This window comes from Spinacia oleracea, chromosome 1, assembly GCF_020520425.1.
Source record: "Spinacia oleracea cultivar Varoflay chromosome 1, BTI_SOV_V1, whole genome shotgun sequence".
Taxonomy (NCBI): Eukaryota; Viridiplantae; Streptophyta; class Magnoliopsida; order Caryophyllales; family Amaranthaceae; genus Spinacia; species Spinacia oleracea.
The window spans coordinates 43103648-43115778 of NC_079487.1; the positions used below are offsets into that span (position 1 = coordinate 43103648).

At 36.0% G+C, this 12131-nt stretch overlaps 1 long non-coding RNA gene across 4 annotated transcripts; it reads left to right on the plus strand.

Annotated features, from left to right (window-relative positions):
• The first annotated feature begins 3955 nt into the window (after window positions 1-3955).
• LOC110779547 (uncharacterized) lies at window positions 3956-9140 on the plus strand. 4 transcript variants are annotated; one of them, XR_008929780.1, is made up of 9 exons: window positions 3956-4142; window positions 4235-4415; window positions 4875-5071; window positions 5158-5269; window positions 5584-5644; window positions 5850-6040; window positions 6124-6224; window positions 6297-6522; window positions 8918-9140. It is a non-coding gene; the product is annotated as an uncharacterized lncRNA (long non-coding RNA). The 4 variants fall into 4 exon arrangements; XR_008929856.1 differs by having other exon boundaries at window positions 3957-4142; window positions 5584-5664; window positions 5850-6003; XR_002537798.2 differs by having other exon boundaries at window positions 3959-4142; window positions 5850-6003.
• Window positions 9141-12131: the final 2991 nt, after the last annotated feature.

Consider the following 12131-nt stretch of genomic DNA (forward strand, 5'->3'; position numbering starts at 1 on the left):
ATTTATTAGATCACGACAAACAAGTTTATAACATAAATACCAAAAAGGCCAAAAAGGCCAAAAAGGATGATTCAGATCTCACCTATTTGTGGCATTGTCGATTAGGCCATATTAACTTGAAACGCATAGAAAGACTTCAAAAGGAAGGAATTCTAAAACCATTTGACTTAGAGGATCATGGTAAGTGCGAATCATGTTTACTTGGAAAAATGACAAAGCAACCTTTCTCTAAAGTTGGAGAAAGAGCAACTGAACTATTGGGTTTAATCCATACAGATGTATGTGGACCAATGAGTACAAATGCTAGAGGTGGTTTCAGCTACTATATCACTTTCACTGATGACTTCAGTAGATATGGTTATGTCTACCTAATGAAGCATAAGTCTGAATCCTTTGACAAATTCAAGGAATTTTAGAGTGAAGTAGAGAATCAATTAGGCAAGAAGATTAAGGCACTGCGGTCTGATAGAGGCGGTGAATATCTGAGCTATGAATTTGATGACTATCTGAAAGAATGTGGAATTCTATCAGAATTGACTCCTCCTGGAACACCACAATGGAATGGTGTGTCGGAACGGAGGAACAGAACCTTGCTAGACATGGTTAGATCAATGATGGGTCAGGCCGAACTTCCAATAGAATTTTGGGGACATGCACTAAATACAGCTGCACTCACTATAAATAGAGCTCCGTCTAAAGCTGTTGAAAAGACTCCATATGAGTTATGGTTTGGAAGGCCTCCAAAAGTATCTTTTCTTAAGATTTGGGGATGTGAAGTTTACGTCAAACGATTAATTTCAGACAAACTTCATCCAAAATCTGACAAATGTGTCCTTGTGGGCTACCCAAAGGATACAAAGGGGTATTACTTCTACAATACATCTGAGAACAAGGTGTTTGTTGCTCGAGATGGTATCTTTTTGGAAAAGTATCACATTTCCAAAATGACAAGTGGGAGAAAAGTAGACCTCGAAGAAATTCGAGTCGAACAACAAACTCTAGAGAATGCTCAAGATGACATTCAGGATGAAACTCATAGATCTTTAGAAGTATCTGGTGAGAATCATGGACAATCTAGAAATGTAACCCCGCGTAGATCGCAAAGATATAAATCTCAACCGGAAAGGTACTTAGGTATTTTGACGAATGAAGCTATGACGTTTTATTACTTGAAAGTGATGAACCTGCGACTTACAAACAAGCTATGACGAGCCCTAGCTCCAAGCAATGGCAAAAAGCCATGCAATCTAAATTAGACTCCATGTCTGAAAACCAAGTTTGGGATTTGGTCGATTTGCCAGAGGGCTACCAAGCCATAGGAAGCAAATGGGTTTTCAAACTGAAAAAGGACAAGGATGGGAAACTTGAAGTTTTCAAAGCTAGATTGGTTGTAAAAGGTTACAGGCAAGTCCATGGTGTGGATTACGATGAAACATTTTCACCAGTTGCAATGCTAAAGTCTAATCGGATAATGTTAGCAATCGCTGCATATTACGATTACGAAATATGACAGATGGATGTCAAAACCGCTTTCTTAAACGTCGTTTCAACAGAAACTGTGTTTATGACACAGCCTGAGGGTTTTGAGGATCCAAAGAATGCTAAAAAAGGTATGCAAGCTTAAGAAATCAATCTACGGATTGAAGCAGGCATCCAGGAGCTGGAATATACGTTTTGATGAAGCAGTGAGTGACTTTGGTTTCATCAAGAACGCAGACGAATCTTGTGTATACAAGAAGGTAAATGGGAGAAAAATTTCTTTTCTAGTATTATATGTCGACGACATATTACTTATCGGAAATGACATTCCTATGTTGAACTCTGTCAAGATTTGTCTTGGGAAATGTTTTTCAATGAAGGATCTAGGAGAAGCACAGTACATACTAGGCATCAAGATTTACAGAGATAGATCTAAGAAGATGATTCGACTTAGTCAAAGCACTTATATCCATAAGGTGCTTGAAAGGTTCAAGATGGCAGACTCCAAGCGAGGCTACCTACCCATGTCTCATGGAATGACTCTAAGCAAGACTCAGTGCCCAAAAACACTTGATGAGCGTAGACGAATGAGTGGGATTCCATATGCACCATTGATTGGTTCAATAATGTATGCTATGATATATACACGCCCGGATGTTGCGTACGCACTCAGTGCTACGAGCAGATACTAGTCAGACCAAGGAGAGGCACATTGGACTGCTGCCAAGAATATTCTGAAGTACCTGAAAAGGCACAAAGATGACTTCCTGGTCTATGGTGGAGATGATGAATTAATTGTTAAAGGCTATACGGACGCAAGTTTCCAAACCGACAAGGATGATGGAGATGATGGTGGAGATGATGAATTAATTGTTAAAGGCTATACGGACGCAAGTATGGGTTTGTCTTCTGCCTCAACGGAGGTGTAGTAAGCTGGAAAAGTGCTAAGCAAAGCACCATTGCGGATTCTACAACTGAAGCGGAGTACATTGCTGCACATGAAGCAGCAAAGGAAGCTATATGGCTAAGGAAATTCATAGGTGAACTTGGTGTAGTCCCCTCCATTAAAGGACCAATAGCCCTGTATTGTGATAATAACGGAGCTATTGCACAGGCAAAGGAGCCTAGACACCACCAAAGTGTCAAGCATGTACTTCGTAGATTTCACCTTCTACGAGAGTTCGTTGAAAGAAAAGAAGTCGAGATAAGCAAGATTGGAACCGATGACAACATCTCAGATACGTGAACTAAACCTCTGCCGCTGGCGAAGCACAACTCGCACACTGCAGCTATGGGAATCAAGCATATTGGAGAATGGCTTTGATGTCCTTGTTTAATGTTTTAAAGTTTTATAGTTTAATACTTTGTAAAACATTATTGGTTAATCATTCACAATAAATGAATAGAATTCATTTTTCCATTTAATTTGTGGTTTATTAAATGATGAGTCCCTTCAATTTGACAATATATTCAAGATAGACTGTCAGGACCAGTCCTGTGACTAAGAAATGTCTATCAAGTGAACTTGAATGTCAAAACTTGAAAATGGTCCCTGGTCGGATTTTTCTATAAAGATGGACGCATAGAAAACGTTAGACGACTAGAATGCAAGATGACTAGTAGTTCTGTTTCTTGAACTATGTGGACATGGCAAGGTCATAATCATTTGCATAGATACTTACTTTGGGAAGACTAGTATCGGACAGACCTATGAAACTTTACTGTAAGAGATGAAAATCTGTCATAAGTAAATTTCATTAAAATTATTAGACACTAATCCTCAATACCTGAGTGATTTGAGATTACTTATTTGAGAACTGCTTACTTTGACGTTGTCAACCGTCGCACCTTAAAAGGAGGCTATAAAGGCAACGCTCAGGTAATCACCTATCAAACGAAGTCTAATCTCAAGATCGCAAGATTGAGATTGTCCTCCCATAAATCGGGATGAGATGCTAAAAGTTGTACAAGGCCACCCGGAGAGCTAGAAACTGTATAATGCATGGCTGTGCTCAGATGAATCATAGGCTATGATTATCTGTTTATTTGATCAGTTGAACTCTGAAACTGAGAAACACCTCTGGACATAATAAGGATGACAACTCTTACCTTATGTTCAAGAGAAAGCATCGAGCGACAAAGGAATTAGGAAATGCACACTTGTCCCTAAGGACAAGTGGGAGACTGAAGGAAATAATGCCCTTGGTCCAAGTATGCATTTAATGTTAAGTCTAATAAATGCGGTTCAGTATTAATCACTAGAGGAAAAATCGTCATGTGCTTCCCTTCAAGTGCGGCTCATTTAGTAAATTGGCAGCACTTGAGAGCACACAAAAAAAAAAAAAAAAAAAAACATTTTCACAAGTGCGGGCTTATTTTCGAAAATTGACAGCACTTGACTTTAAGTTCGGGCTTTAAACTCAAGTGCGGGTTCATTCGAATTTGCCGCACAAAAGGTTTCTAAAAAGTTTTCTAAAAAAAAGAAAGGGGCCTTAGTTGTTTTTTCATTTTCCCGCTCTTCATCTCCTTCCCTCACATTCTCTGCTCTGCGGCGCCGCGAAACGAAGAAACTCACCTGCACACACGCTCACCCATCTCTTCCGCGCCTCCCTCCTCTGCCTTGCCACCCTTGCGCTCTACTCTTCCTCCTCCCCTAACCGTCGGTGCGCTCTGCTCTGCCCTTATATGTTCTACGTTTCTAACTTAAAACCTAAGTTTTATTGAATTATTGTATGCTTTCTGTGTTTTGGGTAAGGTTTTTAGTGGTGGTGGTGGTGCAACTTCTCAACTACTTCCTCTCATCGGCGCTGCTATTGTCTCGTTGGTGGTGTTCTCGCCTGCTCCATCTTTCTCTCGTCACTACCATGTATCTCCACCGCCAACGGTGGCGAAGGGTGGTGGCTGAGGGTTTGTCATCCTTGCTACCCTATCGATCGGTAATTTCCTATTTCTCTTCATCTATTAAGTTGAATTTGAATAAAATCAAAACCCCCAATTTACAAACCCTAACTTTCTATTTATTTGATTTTTGGTTAATCTTTAATGTTTCTATCTTTTATTTTGTTGATCATGAGTAATTTATTTGATTCTTTGAGCTGGTTCGATTGAATTTACAAACCCTAACTCTTTATATCATTTGTTGAAGAGACTTTCATTCAAAGTTTTAGATCGAACCGTTGATGTTAATTGATTAATACATAGAGTAGTTTAATAATTAAACTGATCAATTCAGTAAAATGTTTGTCGAATAAATCTGATGAATTATGTCCTGTTAAACTGATTTTTTTTAGGTTTAATGTTTGTAGTATTATTTTGTTTTATATCCTCAGGTTTTAATGTTTGTAGTATTAAGTTGTTTTATATCCTCGAATTATGTATTTGAATCAATGTTCCAGGTACTTTAATTGATCAAGGCGAGTCTCCCGATTTTTATTCTCAAGGATACCCAAAAGATCATCCTGCATTTGGATATTTCACTTGGAAGTGGGTTCTCTCGGGTTTGACTACGTGTTCTCATTGCTAATTTTCATGGGAATGTTGGGACTCTTGGTACATACACTACACAGATTCCCTTGGTTAAGGTCGCACGAAGGTCCTTTTAATTTTATGCTATGAATTTTACAGTTGCTTCATAACATCTTAGGATACTATAGTTACATGTGTATGTTATTCCAACAGATGGAATTTTTTAAAGTCACCAGAGGCTGTTTACAAGCAGGAATTTTCAGAATAACTGCCCAGAGCTTCAGTTCAAGATTTGGGTGTTATTCTTATGGGGGCTGGATATGAGGTACATTTCTGTCAAAATTGAGATGAAGTCGAGGGGATTGTGATGGGATAATTAAAGTTTTATACTTTTAATGATTGTAAATTATATTGTTAGAAATCTATTGGGTCGTAGTACTAGAAATGCAGATTAGATCGAGTTGTTTACTTGCCTTGGTGCTAGTTTTGGTAGATTATTCCATGGTTAAATTGGAACTCTGGGTAGATGCCTTTATTTGCTGAATCTGGTTACATCAGTTGATCATGGTTGACTTCTTTTCATTACGCACTTTGTTAGGCAATTTTTTTTGCTGAATTGGCTATTTCATCTTATTGCAGATGATGGTTGAGACTAATGGCTTCGGACATCCCCCGGCAGAACCTTCAGTTACATCTGATAGTATGTTGTTTCCTATACATGTAATTTTTAGTTTTGGATTCTTTGGTGTATGTATTAAGTCAATATTGTTGCTTTCTGGTAACCTAGTTGGTTTATGTTCATTAAATTTGCTTTAAGTATCTTGCTTCTTGAGTTTTCGGAGTATTTTTTCCTCTATTTCTTTGGCCTCTTAGTTCCATTCCAACTAATCACATACATTGGTTAGGTACTCTGTTGTAACCAAATAGGCAAATAGCCTCATTTGATGCTGAATGTAATGGATCAGAAGAGGGTACTTCTTTAAGAAAGAGTTCATTCTTGGATATGGACCAGGAGACTCTTTCCTGTTCTTCTGCCTACAGAGTTGGTGATTGTGATGGGTGGGCCACCTTTTGGACTATGAGCTTTCATATGCATGTTGTGGTGTCTCTATAAGTTCATTTTGCCGAAATATTTGTTCTAAATGTAAATATTTTAACGGATCTCATTCTCTAATGCAGAAATATCGAACCTCAAGTTAATTCTTCTGTGCAACCTTACATCCTGAAGAAATTGGATGAAGAGCAAAGTTCGCTTAGCCGAAGAACCCCTGATTTTAATGGTAGTATTTATCTTATAATGCCTGAGCTCAATTTCTGAATCGAGGATAAATGTAACTTTATTTATTGTATAGATCGGGAGCTGCCCTTGGCTATGGAGCAGACCTTAAGTGCGAAAAAGAAATTTCCAGCTTGTATTAACGAGGGTTATGGAGGTGAAGGAGTGAAGTTAGAGGACTTGCGTAAGGCTGATGATGAGGTGGTTGTTTCTGACTTCTCTCCAGAGAATGATGTGCAATGAGAGATTATCTTTTTTCAGCAGCAATTGTCACTCAATGTGTTGCTCTAAAGCATCAAGCGGTCAGTTTCTTGTTCCTTTAGCTTTCTTTCTAATTTCTAGGGTTACCTGATCATTAAATTTTTAAAGAAAAAGTTGTTCATGGTGCTAGTTAAGCTGGAGTTCGGTTCTACTGTTCTATGGGTTTTTAGGATCTCATTTCTTATAATTGGTGTTGGATATTTGCTTTTTAAAAATAAAATAAGAAGGTTTGAAGCACTTTATGTTGGAAGTTCAATTATTGAGGTTACTTTGCTCTGGGAGTGTGTTAATCTCTTGCTGACTTGCTGTTGATGTATATTTTTTTCGGGATTGTACTGTGGAGCTTTGCTTACTATTTCTGTGTCAAATAGGCACTGAGTTGCGTTGGTGGCTTAAGGACTTATTACAGTGAATCATGTAAAATGAGGTTGCCGTTGTGCATTGCTTAGTTTGTGGCTCTTAAGTAACCATGTTATGAAACTAATTACTATTATTAATTTGTAATTGAGCACTATAGGGGTAATGGAAATTCCATGTTTCAGTGACAAATAAATGTGATTTTATGCCCGAATGGACTTTTGCTCAAATTCAATTTGATTGTTGGTGTTTGCTTTGCGATTAAGCCAGGTTGCCGATTGTCACCGATTGTCAGCTTTGGCCTTAGTTGAAGTTATATTTGAGAACGAGTCTTTGAAACATTAATTAAACAAAGTCTAATGAACATGTAAAGGGTTTAAAATACTTATTTAAGTTCATTAGTTGAAAGTTAGGAGCGAAGTAAGTCATTTTAGTCTGACTATAATGAATAAACGAGCCTTAAATGTACATAACTTGATCAAAGTAGGTGATAATGAGTCTTTGAAACATAAAACTAAGTGTATTAAGCATGTAAAGCGTTTTAATTACTTATTTAAGTTCATTAGTTTAAAGTTGAGACCAAAATAAACCATTTTAGTCAAAATGTGGCCTATAATGATCAAACGAACCTTAAATGTATATAACTTGCCCAAAGTAGGTGAGAATGAGTATTTGAACTTAAAACTAAGTATATTTGACATGTAAAAGGTTTAAAATACTTATTTAAGTTCATTAGTTGAATGTTAGGACCGAAATAAACCATTTTAGTCAAAATGTGACCTATAATGATCAAACGAGCCTTAAATGTGTATAACTTGACTCAAGTAGGTGAGAATAAATCTTAGAAACATTAAAATAAGTCTAATAAACATGTAGAGGTTTAAAAATGCTTATTTAGATTCATTAGTTCAAAATTGGGAGCGAAATAAGCCATTTTAGTCAAAATACGACCTATAATAAACAAACTAGCCTTAAAGGTTCATAACTTGTCCAAAGTAGGTGAGATTGAGGCTTATAAACATTAAAATAAGTCTAATAAACATGTAAAGGGTATTTAATACTTATTTAGGTTCATTAGTTTAAAGTTGAGACTAAAATAAGCCATTTTAGTCAAAATATGGCCTATAATGATGAAATGAGCCTTAAATGTGTATAACTTGACCAAAGTAGGTGAGAATGAGTATTTTAAAGTTAAAAATAAGTATATTTGACATGTAAAAGGTTTAAAATACTTATTTAAGTTCATTAGTTAAAAGTTAGGACCGAAATAAGCCATTTTAGTCAAAATGTGACCTATAATGATCAAACGAGCCGTAAATGTGTATAACCTGAAGAAAGTAGGTGAGAATCAGTCTTCGAAACATTATAATAAGTATAATGAACATGTAAATTGTTTCAAATACTTATTTAAGTTCATTAGTTGAAACTTAGGAACGAAATAAGTCATTTTAGTCAAAATATGAACTATAATGAACAAACGAGCCTTAAATGTGCATAACATGACCAAAGTAGGTGATAATGAGTGTTTGAAACATAAAACTAAGTATATTAAACATCTAAAGGGTTTAAAATACTTATTTAATTAGGTTCATTGGTTGAAAGTTGGAATCGAAATAAGCCATTTTAGTCAAAATTTGTCCTATAATAATCAAACGAGCCTTAAATGTGTATAAGTTGACCAAAGTAGGGGAGAATAAGTCTTTGAAATATTATACTAAGTCTAATGAACATGTAAATGGTTTCAAATACTTTTTTAAGTTCATTAGTTGAAACTTAGGAGCGAAATAAGTCATTTTAGTCAAAATATGAACTATAATGAACAAACGAGCGTTAAATGTGCATAACATGACCAAAGTAGGTGAGAATGAGTGTTTGGAACATAAAACTAAGTATATTAAAGAGTTTAAAATACTTATTTAGGTTCATTGGTTGAAAGTTAAGAGAGAAATAAGCCATTTTTATTATTATAAGGTTCATTATTTCATTGTTGTGAGCAAATTATGTCTTACTTTATTATACTATACAATATTTATAATACAACTAACATATTTTTTTTTCTTGATGGCCGATCTTCTTTAGGTATTCAACAATCCGAGGGAGCAACCTTTTACCATTGAGTAGATAAATTAAGTTAGGGAAAAGTTGGCAAACTTCATTACCATTTATTGTCTTTGATATTTTCTTGTAGTGAATCTTAGATTATGGATGCTAGTTTTTCATAGGATTGTTATGTAATCAATTTTTATATTTACAATTATATACTATTCAGTTTAATTATCTATATAAGTGGATACTTTTTTTATGTGATGTATGGAGGTTAACTAGTAAGCGTGGTCTAATTGTATATATGTAGCAGGGATATCAGTTATATAACAAATTTCTAGATCAAGTGCGGCTCATTTATATATCAAGTGCGGCTCTTTTTAATGTTTGTGCTGCCCATTTTTATGTCAAGTGCGGCTAATTATCGAAATTGGCAGCACCAAATTTGTCAAGTGCGGGCTTATTTCCAAAATTGGCAGCACAAACTTTGTCAAGTGCGGGCTCATTTCCAAAATTGGCAGCGCAAACTTTGTCAAGTGCGGGCTTATTTCCAAAATTGGCAGCACAAATTTTGTCAAGTGCGGGCTCATATTGCAAATTGGCAGCACTTGAAACATCAAGTGCTGCCAAAATTTTGGCAGCACTTGAGAAACATCAAGTGCGGGCATGCCATGTGCTGCACATGTAAAAGCCCGCACTTAACCCCTTAAAATGAGCCCGCACTTGAGCTTTTTCCCTCTATGCAACTGGAGTTCTTGTCCTACTCATGATGTTAGTTTGCAGAGTAAGAAAGTTTTAGCCAGTTGCGGTTAAGAGAGTCCACATCAATTTCTCTGGGTATAAATTTGGATGGGTTTTTTAGATTATTTACAACTGGAATTGTGAACAAACTTTTAAAAAAGCAGAGACACAATTTCAATCTATAAATTTATCTAACTGGCCTAAGATAGACCAGTTCGTATTACTTGAACAAGAATGTCTAAAATCTAAGCAAGATTGACTGCTGTTTTTTTATCTCACTCAAATAGTATCTTAACCAATCTAAGCCTTTGATGAAAACTAGCTAAGACAACCAATTATAAGCAAAAACCCCTACATATATGGCTGTGGATTAAAGACCAACCGCATCTTGAGAGTCAACTAACCAACAACAAAACTATATAGTACATCAATCAATCAAGGATAGGAAAAGGAATTAGAACAAAATTTATTAAGGTGCCAAATTAAGAAGGACAACACACACGAAATAGAAACCCAGGAAACAAACATGATTCAGAAAGTTCCATCGTCGTCAACATATGCAACCTACTGAGCATATACAACTATACTTTCTTACGACATCATACCCATTTTAATTGTGTTTTATTATTATTAGTAAAAGTATATAGTACTCCGTAACAAGATAATCACTGGAAATTTCTGATAGTGCATCATTCTATTTTGATCAGGTCGGTTTATACAATTTTTCAGAAAAAATAAAAACAACTAATTGGCAAGAACCATGTAACAGTCTGAAAAGGCCGGAAGTTCTGTCTTTTAAAGTAAATTGCAGCATTAAGAACCTCAATCGACTCATATCAGTATAACCTCAACCGATCAAATTTATTATACTTATTTATGAAAAGCATTTTTCATAAATCTTAGAAAAATATGTAGCAGGAAAAGAAATCCAAATAAGAACCAGTATGATAGTCTTGAAGATGACAACTACTGTATAAACACATACCATAGCAGAGTGACGCCCATTTCTCTTTGCTTCATTCATGCGGCGAGCACGGGAACGGGAATGGATGTTTGATGGCTTCTTAATGATAAATCCATCTTTGATAAGCTTTCTAATGTTTTGTCCTGAAAAGAATCAGATACAAGTTAGTCATCAGTTTTGAGCAACCAACAACTATATGACAACAATACTTTGCATTTGAAAAACTACCTTTAAACAAATGCAAATACATTATACTGGTAAGTCTGACAAATGTCATGTAAATTACCTCTGGAGTACATATTAGATATTAAAAAAATACCATCCAACCATTAAACATTCACCTTGCAGTGATAAAGGGTTCATCAATAGCTTATACTTTCAAAGTTTGACAGGAAACTTGAACCGGGGCAGACACAAGAAAGGTCTATTAAACAAAGTAATATTTAAAAAGACGTTGTACGCTATATAAAAGCATTACTTCCAAAAGAGTAGAGAAGGATCAAGCAGATAAGATTCATTCCTATACGTCTGCATAATAGCTATATACAACCAATACCAGCATACTGAAGACACTCAACAGACCTTCCATAGAAGATTAAGCAATTAACCAATAATTGCAATGACAGTACAAACAAATGGCTGGCAAGAGAAGACAAATCTCATGACTAAACAAGCAAAATGTCATCCATTTACATTGGAGCACATATCCATTTCCCAAAGACATGGCTCAAGTAAGTGCTTTATGTTTTCAGCAACCAACCTAACAAATTGATAGATGATCTGTTTATCTGCAAATTAGTACTTCATGCTTTCAGCAACCAACCTAAAATGATCTTGTGGATGATTAACCCCCCATCACCATTGTCGGTTATTTATCATCTCTCAGCATTGTCTACTGCTCTTTCCATCACCATTGTCGGTTATTTATCATCTCTCATCATCAATTTGCAGAGTTATGCAACTACATGTAAGTTCTGCAAACCCCACCTCAATTAAGAACATATAAAACCTAAGATCTTAACCAAATTCAGATTAATTTAGAAATCTAAGATATAAATTTGAAACTAACGAAAACCAATAAAAGTTAGGTTTTAAATTACAAACCTATAAGCGATAAGGGGAGAGCAGAGCGCGGAGGCGGTGGCGACTCGAAGCTCCTGGTCCATTCTTCATCTCTGCCTAATGATAACACATCAATCAACAAATAACCAACAATGAGTAACAACGATTCAAAAATTAAAAACAATAAAATCAATAAATTTAGGGTTATTTAATTAACCTGTGAGAGAAGCAAATGAGGAGGAGGAGAGCACCAAAGGAAGACCAACATCAACTAGAAAGAGGGGGAAGGAGAAGATCAGCAACGAAAAAAGAGGAAGAGAGAGAAGAGCATTGGCGACTAGGGAGAGGTTCGGCGATGATCTCCGGCGGTGAAGAAGCGACGGCGACGACAAAGGAGAGAGAAAACAAAGGTGAAGAGGAAGAGGGAGAAGAATCCGAGAGAGAGAAAACGGAGGCCTGTTATGATTTTAGGATTTTTCTTTT